This window comes from Podarcis vaucheri (genome assembly GCF_965113315.1).
Source record: "Podarcis vaucheri genome assembly, chromosome: 10".
Taxonomy (NCBI): Eukaryota; Metazoa; Chordata; class Lepidosauria; order Squamata; family Lacertidae; genus Podarcis; species Podarcis vaucheri.
This window is the reverse complement of record NC_138748.1, coordinates 38,339,004-38,351,286: the sequence shown is the minus strand read 5'-3', so window position 1 is coordinate 38,351,286 and position 12,283 is coordinate 38,339,004. Positions and strand designations below refer to the sequence as shown.

Genomic DNA, 12,283 nt, shown 5'->3' with positions numbered 1-12,283 from the left:
AGCCTTTTTTGTTGCTTTTAACCTCTCTAGCAAGCCTGAGTTCATTCTGTGCTTTAGCTTTTCTGACTTTGTGTCTACATGTGCTGGCTATTTGTTTGAATTCCTCTTTGGTGGTTTCCCCCCTTTTCCATTTTTTGTACACATCCTTTTTTAATCTTAATTCAGTTAAAAGTTCTTTAGATAGCCACCCTGGCTTCTTTAGGCACCTTCCATGTTTCCGTCTCATTGGTATTGCCTGACGTTGTGCTTTTAGTATCTCCCTCTTAACAAACTCCCAGCCATCATGAACTCCCTTTCCTTTTAGTATTGTTGTCCATGGGATCTCACCCAGCACTTCCCTAAGTTTTATGAAGTCGGCTTTCTTAAAGTCAAGAAATTGAGTCCTAGTATGCTTGGCTGCTCCTTTCCGCTGTATAGTAAACTTCAGAAGAGCATGATCACTCGCGCCTAATGATCCTTCCACTTCTACCCCACTAACCAGGTCATCAACATTGGTTAGGACCAGATCTAAAATGGCTGTTCCTCTTGTTGCTTCTCCCACTTTCTGGACAATGAAGTTGTCTGCAAGGCCAGTGAGGAATCTGTTTGACCTTATGCTCTTGGCTGAGTTTGACGTCCAACAAATATCCGGGTAATTGAAGTCCCCCATTACTACTATCTCCCTTCCTTTTGCATGCTTGGCCATCTGTTCCAGGAAGGCATCATCTATGTCCTCCGTTTGGCTTGGGGATCTATAGTAAACTCCCACAATGAGGTCTCTGTTATTCTTCTCTCCCTTAATTTTGACCCAAATGCTCTCACTTTGGCTTTGAGGATCTAAATCTTGGATCTCTTCACAGGTATACACATCCCTGACATATAACGCCACTCCTCCTCCTTTCTTGTCTGGTCTGTTTCTCTGAAATAGATTGTATCCCCCCATTATTACATTCCAATCGTGGGACTTATCCCACCAGGTTTCAGTGATGCCTATTATGTCATATTTAGTTTGCTGTACCAAGAGCTCAAGCTCATCTTGTTTATTTCCCATGCTTTGCGCATTAGTGTACAGACATTGAAGTCCATTAATCATTCCCCCGTGTCTCTTATTTAAGGATTTTTTCCTCCCACCACTAGGTCCGTGTGCTGTTTTCTCCATTTGGTCTATGACATTTGGATGATCATCTTCATTAATTGATAGGCTCCTACCTTCAGGAGCACTGTCTCCCTCCCCCACATTAGTCAGTTTAAAGCCCTCCTGATGAGGTTTCTGAGATTTTTGGCAAAAACATTTCTCCCAACCGTTGTGAGGTGCAGCCCATCACTTGCCAGAGGTCCATCTTCAAGAAACTGCAGTCCGTGATCTAAGAATCCAAACCGTTCCTGTTTACACCATTTGCGAAGCCAGCTGTTCACTTCCACTATTTTCCCCTCTCTCCCTGGGCCACGTCGTTCAACTGGGAGGACAGATGAGATGACAATTTGTGCATTTAGTTGCTTCAACTTCCTGCCGAGAGCCTCGTAGTCTCTTTTGATCTTCTGGAGGCTATTGCTTGCAGTGTCATTGGTTCCCACATGAACCAAAAGGAAGGGGTATTTGTCAGTGGGTTTTATGATTCCTTGCAGTCGTTCAGTTACATCTTGGATCTTAGCCCCGGGGAGATAGCACACTTCCCGAGACATCTTGTCAGGCCCACAGATCACTGCTTCTGTTCCCCTCAGTAGGGAATCCCCTATCACCACTACACGCCTCCTCTTGGGTTTGGTCGGGGTTCTTCCGTGAGCTGTCCATTCCAAGGTCGCCTGCACATTCCCTGAGGACTGACTTTGCTGCTCGTCTTCATATACCTGATCGACTGTAATGAGGGAGAGATCCTCAAATGGAGTCTGCTCTTCGTCTTCCATGCTAGGGGAGAGGACCTCAAAGCGATTGTGTATTTCTAAGCAATCAGAGTGAACCCTGGGCCTCCTACTTCTTTGAGTCACGTTTCTCCATATATCTGGCTCCTGTGTTGGTGAACTAGACTCCTTCTCAGGGGAGTCCCCTGTCTCCTCCTTGGTGGAGACGGTGTGCTCTGTTGCTTCCAAGAAGAGCTCCAGCTCTCTAATTCTTTGGAGCGTAGCTACACGTTCCTCCAGTTGCTGGACTTTGTCTTTTAAGAGAGCAATCAACATGCAATTGCTGCAGGTAAAGCTGCCTGCAACCTTTGGCAAGATGGCAAACATTGCGCAGGAATCGCAGGCGACTGCAGCTGTTCCCTCCCCTTCCATCTTGAGATCGTGTCGTTGGGGTTGGCTACAGAGGTCCTCCATCATAAAAAGCTTGAAGACAGGACAAATAACTTCCCCCACACAAAAAAACACCTAGATCTCCCCCCACAAACGTTTGAGACTAGCTCCCCTAAATCTAAAAGATGGATCTAACCTCTGACCTTTACACAGGGGAAACAGCTAATGAGCCACAAAGAAACACACACACACAAGAAAACCCTTTTTGCTCCTTCTTCAACTGATGCCCTGCAAACTCTGATAAGCTCCTCCCACAGCTAATCCCCTGCCTCAACAGAAACCCTGCCCCCTCTGACCTTTACACAGGGAAAACAGTTAATGAGCCACAAAGAAACACACACACACACAAGAAAACCCTTTTTGCTCCTTCTTCAACTGATGCCCTGCAAACTCTGATGCTAACAGCCTATCTAATTTCAGCTTGCTTCTGAGTCCAGAGGGCTGGAGCTGCAACACTAAAACATACCTGCTTCCTGCTTAGCAGGCGTTTTTCCACCTGACCTAGGAGGGTGGGGCATCAATTGATTCCAGCTACAAAAGCTGAGGCTGCTGAACAGACTCGTGGGTTGAAGTATTGTTTAGGGGCTTTTGTTTGGGCAGCGGTGGCAGCATAGAGGGGTTGTTGTTGCTGTTTTTGATTATTATTTTTTTGTATCTTTATTTTAGATCTTATGGTTTACATGGACATTGTTTAATTTGGTTTTTACCTTTTGATGTTTTATTTATGTTCCTTATTTATGTTCCTTATTTTTTGTTATGTTTGCAATTACAGTATGTATTTTTTCATGTTGCAAACTGGTTTTAACTATGGAAAACTGGAATACAAATAAAATCATGTACTGTATGTATATTAGCACTCCCTGGTAAACTGTACCTTCTTGCCTGATGCTGGCATTTAGCTTGTCTCTATGCCTTTGTCGGGTGATCTGGGTTTGTTGCACTGACGTGATCTTTCCTGATTGCTGATGCTATGTATTTCTGGCACAACAAACAGCATGTGATAGGGCAAAAGGTTTAGAAAATTCTGGGGCTAGATGGAGATTGTCATGGGGCTCGCTATATAATTCTGTTTACAGCTTTAGGTGTCAAACTCTCCTAGCTCTTTTCACCTGTTGTGCATTTGCACCACACTGAGCCTGACAGTGAAAGTGAAGCTACATTGAAAAGGCTGTAAATATTACTGCAGGAAAGATTATTGAAAACCTGGCTTTGCACATACAGAATGAGTAATAGTCCTCTGAGAATCAGACATAGAGGAAAATGTATACTGTTTGCCATGGCAAATATCTCTAGCAACATCATGGAGTCTCTACTTGGTCCTATCAGATGAAGGCAAATAGCAGAATGTTGTCTTCAGCAGCTGAGCTTATTGTCTAACACATCTTTTCACACAGCATTGTGACCTGGGACCTGCTCAATTTTCATGTTTTATCATCACATAATTTCTTAATTAGTGCATACAATGTGCTCATAATCTATTGATAAAAGAAAGATGCCTCTAATTACCATAAACTGGTGAGTCACACATAACCTTTTAAGATTATTAAAATGAAGGAAAAGGCAGATAAGTGTGCATCACTTTGAAAAGAGAAAGGAAAAGTTGAAGGGCAAATGTGATCCTCTTGATTATATTTTATCACATGGAACTTAATGGGCATGAAGCATATTTAAAGGTGAAAGGTAAAGGACCCCTGGATGGTTAAGTCCAGTCAAAGGCGACTATGGGGTGTGGTGCTCATCTCACGTCAAGTTGAGGGAGCTGGCGTTTGTCCACAGAGAGCTTTCCGGGTCATGTGGCCAGCATGACTATACTGCTTCTGGCGCAACGGACCACTGTGACGAGTGCCAGAGCGCATGGAAATACTGTTTACCTTCCTGTGATAGCAGTACCTATTTATCTACTTGCACTAGTGTGCTTTTGAATTGCTAGGTTGGCAGAAGCTGGGACAGAGCAATGGGAGCTCACTTTGTTGCACAGATTTGAACCGCCAACCTTCCAATCGGCAAGTCATAGAGGCTCAGTAGTTTAGACCTCAGGGCCACCCGTGTCCCTGAAGCATATTTATGGTAGAGACAGGAGTTCAGCATTATCCATTTGCCAGGCCTTGCACTGCACTTCAGCGAATTTCTAAGTGAAGTGCTGTGAGGGGAATATTAATAAAATAATTAAATATTCCTGGGCATAATAATTATTATGACACACTTTCAATGCATTATTTGTATCTGGAGAATTTTCACACCCATTAGCAATTAGGATTAGTACATATTCAGGGTAATATGCAGGAATTCAATCCCCCAACCCAATTTAATGATTTTTTACTTCTTGAGACTACATAAATTTCTGTAATTTACTTGTCTAGACAGCTTCGCTACAGTCTGCTGTCTCCTCAACAATGTATGTTGCCCAATTGTCTGTCATCTCCCCAGGCTGCAGCAGAAAGCATACATTTCTCATGGTTTTATTTATTCCAAATTTTCAACAATATTTCCAAATAGGTTAGTTTGTATTTCTGTCAGGGCTTTATTGCATGACTCACTATAATTCATCATATTTTCCTATTCTTTCTTTACAATTTATTCTTAGCTCTTTTCTTGACATCTCACACCTTAAATTCAAAATGGAAGTTGCAGTAAATAGGTGAAGGATCTGCCAATGCAGACAATATCTTGCTGAATTTGCTCCCAGCTCCTACTGGGTCTCTTGTGTTTCTCAGGCAGCACTCAGGATCCCACCAACCTGAACCCTACTTAACTCTGCTTGTAGATTAGAAGGATATTATTTTGCCATGAAAACGTGTGACTTAAACATCCATTGCACATTGTTCTGAGCTGGGTGGGTTATAAAAGGTAAAGGTAAAGGTACCCCTGCCCGAACGGGCCAGTCTTGACAGACTCTGGGGTTTGTGCGCCCATCTCACATCTATTGGCCGGGGGCCAGCGCTGTCCGAAGACACTTCCGGGTCACGTGGCCAGCGTGACAAAGCTGCTCTGGCGAGCCAGAGCCGCACACGGAACGCCGTTTACCTTCCCGCTGGTAAGCGGTACCTATTTATCTACTTGCCCCCGGGGGGGGGCTTTCGAACTGCTAGGTGGGCAGGCGCTGGGACCGAGCAGCGGGAGCGCACCCCGCCGCGGGGATTCGAACCGCCGACCTTTCGATCGGCAAGCCCTAGGCGCTGAGGCTTTAGCCCACAGCGCCACCCGCGTCCCTTGGGTGGGTTATACCCCTTTACAAATAGGCCAGAGTTAGTTTGAAAATATATTAGTGGAATCATTTTCCCACCCCGTTTTGAGTTCAGAACTGTAAATTTATAATTGTGATCTTTGTTCTTATTTACTGAGAGAACTCAAGCTGAACACACTGTTTTCAATAACTGCTTTTATTTTTGAAATCTATTTCCCCCTTCCTTTTTGTGCTTGGATCAGTTTAGTTCAAACTAGGATGTCTCTATAGTGTCTCTGGGGTTTGAAATCACATAGAAGAGATGTACATATTTTAAGGGCATTGCACTGTAACTCCACTTCAGTTTATAATTTTAAAGATTCCGTTCACATGCTCCATTGCATCCGAAAGGCAGCTAGAGTGTGTATTGCCCAATGATTGTGATTTGAGTAGGTTACTTATTTATTAATTTTAGGACGTCTACGTCCCAACATTCTTCAGCTTAGAGTGATGTACATGGGGTCTGTGGGTGAATCCTCATCTAGGCACAGATCAGGCCTGTGTAGTGTCAGCAAAATGGCTCCATCATGCATCTCATTGTGGATGACCTTCCTGAACGGACACACTGCCCTACGGCTTATATCAAGTAAACCGTCTGTGAGCAGAGATGAAAAACTTAATTTCAGACTGTGCTTTATAGAAACACACACCCTCTTCTGGCTAGGAATACATGCTGCTCTTTTTTTGGCATTTTTGTAAAAAAAATAAATTAAAAATTCAACAGCTATGGGGTTTTCTTATAAAAGCTCAACAACTCTATTGAAGGAAACTACTTTGGGACTGTGTGCACCCTCTTGTGGCTGAGGAGAGATCATCTGCCCTCCTGCAGATCCAGTTTAAGGCAGCCAATCATTTCAACATCAACTACTGACAGCAGATACCTGGTCAGGTTTCATTTGTTTATGACTGTACAAATGAGGACTTCAAGGGAATATTGCGCAGCCATCATTACCATTTCTGTCCAACTTTCCTTCCTGTGTTTTGCTATGGCCTCTGTGAAACCTGTTTTGAATATTTTTGCAGCACGTGGGATAGCTGAAACTAGCACCCAGAGATTTGACCACTCATATTTTGGTGTGACTATCATAGTCTGTGATACATTTATTTAAACAGTTTTGGCATGGTTTTAAGTTTTAAAAATACATATACCCACTTTTCCCCTCATTTGGATGTCCCATTACCATCTCAAACTCAACCTGTCCAAAACTGATCCACTTCTCTCTCCTCAAAAGCTTTCCCCTCCTTGATTCCTCTTCCTATCCACCTTGGCTTCATCTTCAATTATTCTATTGACTTTCCTCTCCATACTCAGTGTGTTACCAAGGCAAGTAACTTCTCCCTGTATAAAAGGTGTGCCCCATAGTCCCTCCCTCCTTCCACTGTGTAGTTCCGATTTCAGATCTGCTGCCAGTGTTATTCTGCAAGGCAGAATGTACACTGAGGACAAATTATTATTATTATTATTATTATTATTATTATTATTATTATTAATTATTACTACTACTACATGAGATAATCACTTATGTATCTTTTAAAAAGAAAAGCACAGGGTGACCTACTCTTTCACAGCGCAGGCCTACCATTTCAAAAATATTGCGTTAATATTTTCTTTGAACAGTGTGTGCTCTCCATCTGCATAATCTTAATGCTACAATAGGAGTTCTGTGTGGAAGACTCTCCAACTACCTCCGTAGCCTCTCCCAAGGCCGCTGAACCTGTGCCTCTGAACGCTCTTCCAAGGCGCGTGATGGCCGCCCCCGCTCTCCTAGCCCCTTCTGACACTTCCCCCAACTTCCCCTCCCCCCTTTTTCCAGCCAAAAACATAAATATACAAGTTCTGCTTACACTGTAGTCTACTAAGCTAAGCCCCACTGGTTGCAGGGGTGGGAGGGGGGAAACTCAGCCCCAAACTTAGTCAGCTCCACTCCCATGGCCAGAAAAGGGGTGGCGGGGTGGGGGCTTCCTTCACCTGGAAGCGGCCAGACTGCCTGCACCTTGCATCCTCATAAGGAGCAATATCTGTGAAGCACAATACTGTAAAGCGAACCACATTAAAACAAGGTATGCCTGTATACAAAAATTAAAAAACCCTTTCCCATGGAAGCTGATCTGAAACTGCACGTCAAACAACTGCTATTTCATTTATTTTACTTTTAAAAAATGTCTAGGGTTCTAATCTTAGGTATATATAGAATCACAGTATTGTACAGTTGGAAGGGACCCTGGGGGATCATCTAGTCCAACCCCCATTTCTTATATATGATTTCTTATATACTGTATTGTATTAGAATTTGAATTGCATAGAATACAAAAAAAATATTATAAGAAATAAAAGAAGCAATTAAAATACCATTAAAAACAAATGTGAATATATAACACGATTGATGTGCCATGGAACACCTTGCAGTCAACAGTTTGGGAACCCCGATATTACAATGTGGTGCTAAGCAAACATGTAAAGGCTATGAACTCACAAAAAAGGCATCATCTGTCTTAAGTCATAAAACTGAGAGACTCCTAACTGCAGATAGGATGAGGCACAGAACCTGAATTCCACTGCAAGGAGAAATGGAGGTGGACAGGTGGGGAAACTGTTTTCAGAACACCTCCCAATAGAAAGAAAAAATAGGGAAGAGGTGAAGGATAGAAGTGACAGGGATTAACACACATTAAATAACAGAAACACAGGGAAAGATGAGATCATGGAATAGATGATTTAGTGGGGGAGACAAATGCACCTCCAAAGTAGATTTTTTTTTTCAAAGCACATGGGGACTTGGCTGATGCAGGTGTCAGAGGATGGAGTGGTTTGTGGACAAGGGCAATGTATCTATAATTATATATAGTACTGGATGTCTTCACAATGCAGCCAGAAACCTGCCATGTGTGTCAATCACAGGCACTGCTGCCAAACCTTGAGCACAGCATGTCCAAGGGATTATGATATGACACTGGAGCAAAAAGTTGGGGGCAGAATCTATTACTAATACTTAGAAAGAAAAAAAAGAACATTGGAATAGACCTCCTGGATCAGGCCAAAGACCCTTCCAGGCTGGCTTCTAGTTCTCTCAGTGGCCAACCAGATGCCCAATGGAAACCCACAAGCAGAACCTGAACACAACAGGGCTCTCCCCACTTGCTGACACCCAGCAACTGCCATTCAGAGGCAGACCGCTTCAGCTATGGGGGCAAATAGCCATGGATAGCCTTATGCTCTATGAATATGCCTCATTCAATTTTAAAGTCTTCCAAGTTGGCCATCACAACCTCTTGCTGGAGTGAATTCCACAGGTTAACTATATGTTGTGTGACAAAATACTTTCTTTTGTTGCCTGAAGCTTCCAATATTCCATTTCACTGAATGTCCATGACTTCTGGTGTTCTGGGGATGACGACGACGACAAAACCTTTTCTCTGTCCACTTTCTTCACACCATACATAACGTTACACACTTCTATCATGTCTCCTCTTACCTGCCTTTTCTCTAAACTAAAAAGTTCCAAATGTTGTAACCTTTCCTAACAGTAGAGTTGCTCCTTCAGCTTGATCCTTTGAGTTGCCGTTTTCTGAATCTTTCCCAATTCCACAATATCCTTTTTGAGGTGGGTTGACCAGAATGGTACAAATTATTCTAACTGTGGTCACACCATAGGTAAAGGTAAAGGGGCACCTGACCATTAGGTCCAGTCGTGGCCGACTCTGGGGTTGCAGCGCTCATCTCGCTTTATCGGCCAAGGGAGCCGACGTACAGCTTCTGGGTCATGTGGCCGGCATGACTAAGCCACTTCTGGCGAACCAGAGCAGCGCACGGAAACGCCATTTACCTTCCCGCCGGAGCGGTACCTATTTATCTACTTGCACTTTGATGTGCTTTCAAACTGCTAGGTTGGCAGGAGCAGGGACCGAGCAACGGGAGCTCACCCCGTTGTGGGGATTCGAACCACCAACCTTCTGATCGGCAAGTCCTAGGCTCTGTGGTTTAACCCACAGCACCACCTGTGTCCCACGGTCACACCATAGATCTGTATAATAACAATTCTTACTGCAGTTTCATTTTCAATTCCTTTCCTACTGATCCCTAGCATGGAGTTTGCTTTATTTCACAGCTGCCACACACTGAGCTATCTACTATGACCCCAAGGTCTTGCTCCAGGTCAGTCACTGCCAGTTCAGATCCCATAAGCATATATATGAAATTAAGATGTTTTGTGCTGACTTGCATCACTTTATACTTGTTTACATTGCATTACACCTGCCATTTTACTGCCTATTCACTCAGTTTGGAGAGATCCTTTTGGACCTTTGCAATCCCTTTTAGTTTTAACCATCTTGAACGTTTGGTTATGCTCAGCAAACTACCTCACTGCTCACTCCTAACTCTAGATCATTTGTAAACAAGCTAAGAAGCACAGGTCAAAATACTGAACTCCAAATACTTTCTACATCCCACATTAGGAGACTTGTCCATTTATTCCTATACTCTGCTTCCTATTCCTCAACCAGTTACTGAACAGCAAGAGGACTTCTCCTCTTATTCCATTACTTCTAAAGTTACTCAGAAATCTTTTGTGAGGTACTTTGTTGAAAGATTTTTTAAAATCTAAGTACACTGTGTCAACTGGATCACCTCTATCTATATGCTTGTTGACACTCAAAAAACTCTAAACAGCGAATGAGACAGGATTTACCCTTGCAGAAGTCATGTGGGTGAGGGCTGGCGCAGCCATTAGGTGGTTTTTTCTTCTTCAAGACTTGCTCTTTTATATGCTTGGAAATGCTATCTTTTTTCCACCAAGAACAGACGTAAGGCTAACTTGCCTGCAATTTTCAGGATTCCCCCTTGGACTGCTGATGTTTCCAGTCCTCACATAAGAAGGCTAATCTTAGGGACAAATTACATATTTTTGTTAGAATGTCAGCAATTTCACATTTGAGTTCCTTAAGAATTCTCAAGGGAATGCCAGTCAGATCCAGTGATTTGACAGTTTTTCTTTTCTTTCTGAAGACTGACATCACACCCACACTATACATTTAATACACTTATACCCACAGCTTTCCTGCAAAGTATCATGGAACTGTAGCTTGTTAAGGGAGCTGAAAGTTGTTAGGTGACCCATCACAGAGCTACAGTTCCCAGTTTTGCTCTTTCTAGATGGCATATCTGCAACATTCCTAAAATATAGCACCTTCCTTGAAGCTGCAGGAGTCTCTTATGTCAGTACCTCACACACTGAGAGTAGACACCCACGGAAAGGTGGGCCCATGCATAATGTTCATGGAAATGAGGTTCAGGTCTGATGTTTGCAGACAGTTCTTACTTCATAGTAATAATAATAATAAAAAAATATTTTTCAGTTTAGAGAAGATTTAAACTGAATTAAGAGAATACTTAATTCAATGTAGTATGAGGTGAGTTCATTGTGAAGCACTGGATCCTAAAACGTTATTTTTTTCTCTGTGAACAATGGCAGGATATAATTCCTCTGAGTCATCTACTAAAATATTCCAAGATTTTGACCTTAATTAAACTGCATGGTGTCTAATTATTGCTTTTGTAAATTTTAATACCAACTACTTAATAAGAACCAAAACAACTAATTAATACCTCATTTATGTTTATCCTCTGTTTTCATATGAAACTTTTAAAACAATCTACAAGCAGGCTTCAAATAGACATTTCACATTATCTGTGTCCATAAGCAATGTTCAACCATGGTTTAAAATAAATTAGCTGCATGGGGAAGAAGAAGAAGGGGAGGATTTTGGACTTGATATCCTGCCTTTCACTCCGCTTAAGGAGTCTCAAAGCGGCTAACAATCTCCGTTCCCTTCCTCCCCCACAACAAAAACTCTGTGAGGTGAGTGGGGCTGAGAAATTTCAAAGAAGTGTGACTAGCCCAAAGTCACCCAGCAGCTGCATGTGGAGGAGCAGGGAAGCGAACCAGGTTCACCAGATTATGAGTCCACCGCTCTTAACCACTATACCACACTGGCCTGGACATAAACCAAACTCTGGCCTGTTCCTATGTGCAATCCTGGGACCATGGTTTGTTTCCATGGTTTGTTTGGTGGTGAGCCAAAGTTTGTTCTTCATGGTTTTGTGTGGAGGAAATTCAAAATATAAACTTTTAGGAAAAAGTGGCTTCTTCCTTATAATACAACTTTCCCCCTTAATGAAGCTTGGTGGCTCTGTTTGAATAAAACTAAAGAAAACTAAAGAACTGGTTGAAAGGATGTGTTTTTCCCTTTTCCCTTATTTTCCAACTTTACTTAATCCTATGTTATACTGGCCTTGATCCAGATAAAGAGATGCAAGTGTGTACAACACATTGGATCAGAAATCATACATTAACTGGATGCACATCTAAAGGCAGATGCTGCCTTTATATGCTGTACATTGGAATGTGCAGCTCCCATTCACATCATTTGGTCTTAGTGGGAAGAACCATCGCCATGGACACAATAGGGTTTCTTTTTGAGTAAACATCCATGCATTTGTCACAAGACTCAAAAGTGATATCGACTTTCTCTGGAAGGAAGAGCAAAGAAAGTGCTGCAAGAGTACCGTATTTTTCGCTCTATAACACGTACCCGACCATAACACGCATGTAGTTTTTAGAGGAGGAAAATCCGTAGGCATGCCACCCGTAGGCACTCCTTCCATAACACGCACAGACATTTCCCCTTACTTTTTAGGAGGAAAAAAGTGAGTGTTATGGTGCAAAAAATACGGTAATTAGGAGATCCATTTCCTGTTCACTACAATTCTGTGACTTGACAGTTAAGGTTTGC

General features: G+C 42.6%; 1 long non-coding RNA gene across 4 annotated transcripts in view; it reads right to left on the bottom strand.

Annotated features, from left to right (window-relative positions):
* LOC309542305 overlaps positions 1-12,283 on the bottom strand; it is a 75,590-nt gene that overhangs the window by 61,892 nt on the left and 1,415 nt on the right. For all 4 annotated transcript variants that reach the window (XR_014224170.1, XR_014224171.1, XR_014224172.1 and 1 more), the window contains exon 2: positions 10,180-10,373. This is a non-coding gene — a long non-coding RNA (uncharacterized lncRNA). The remainder of the gene's footprint in view (positions 1-10,179; positions 10,374-12,283) is intronic.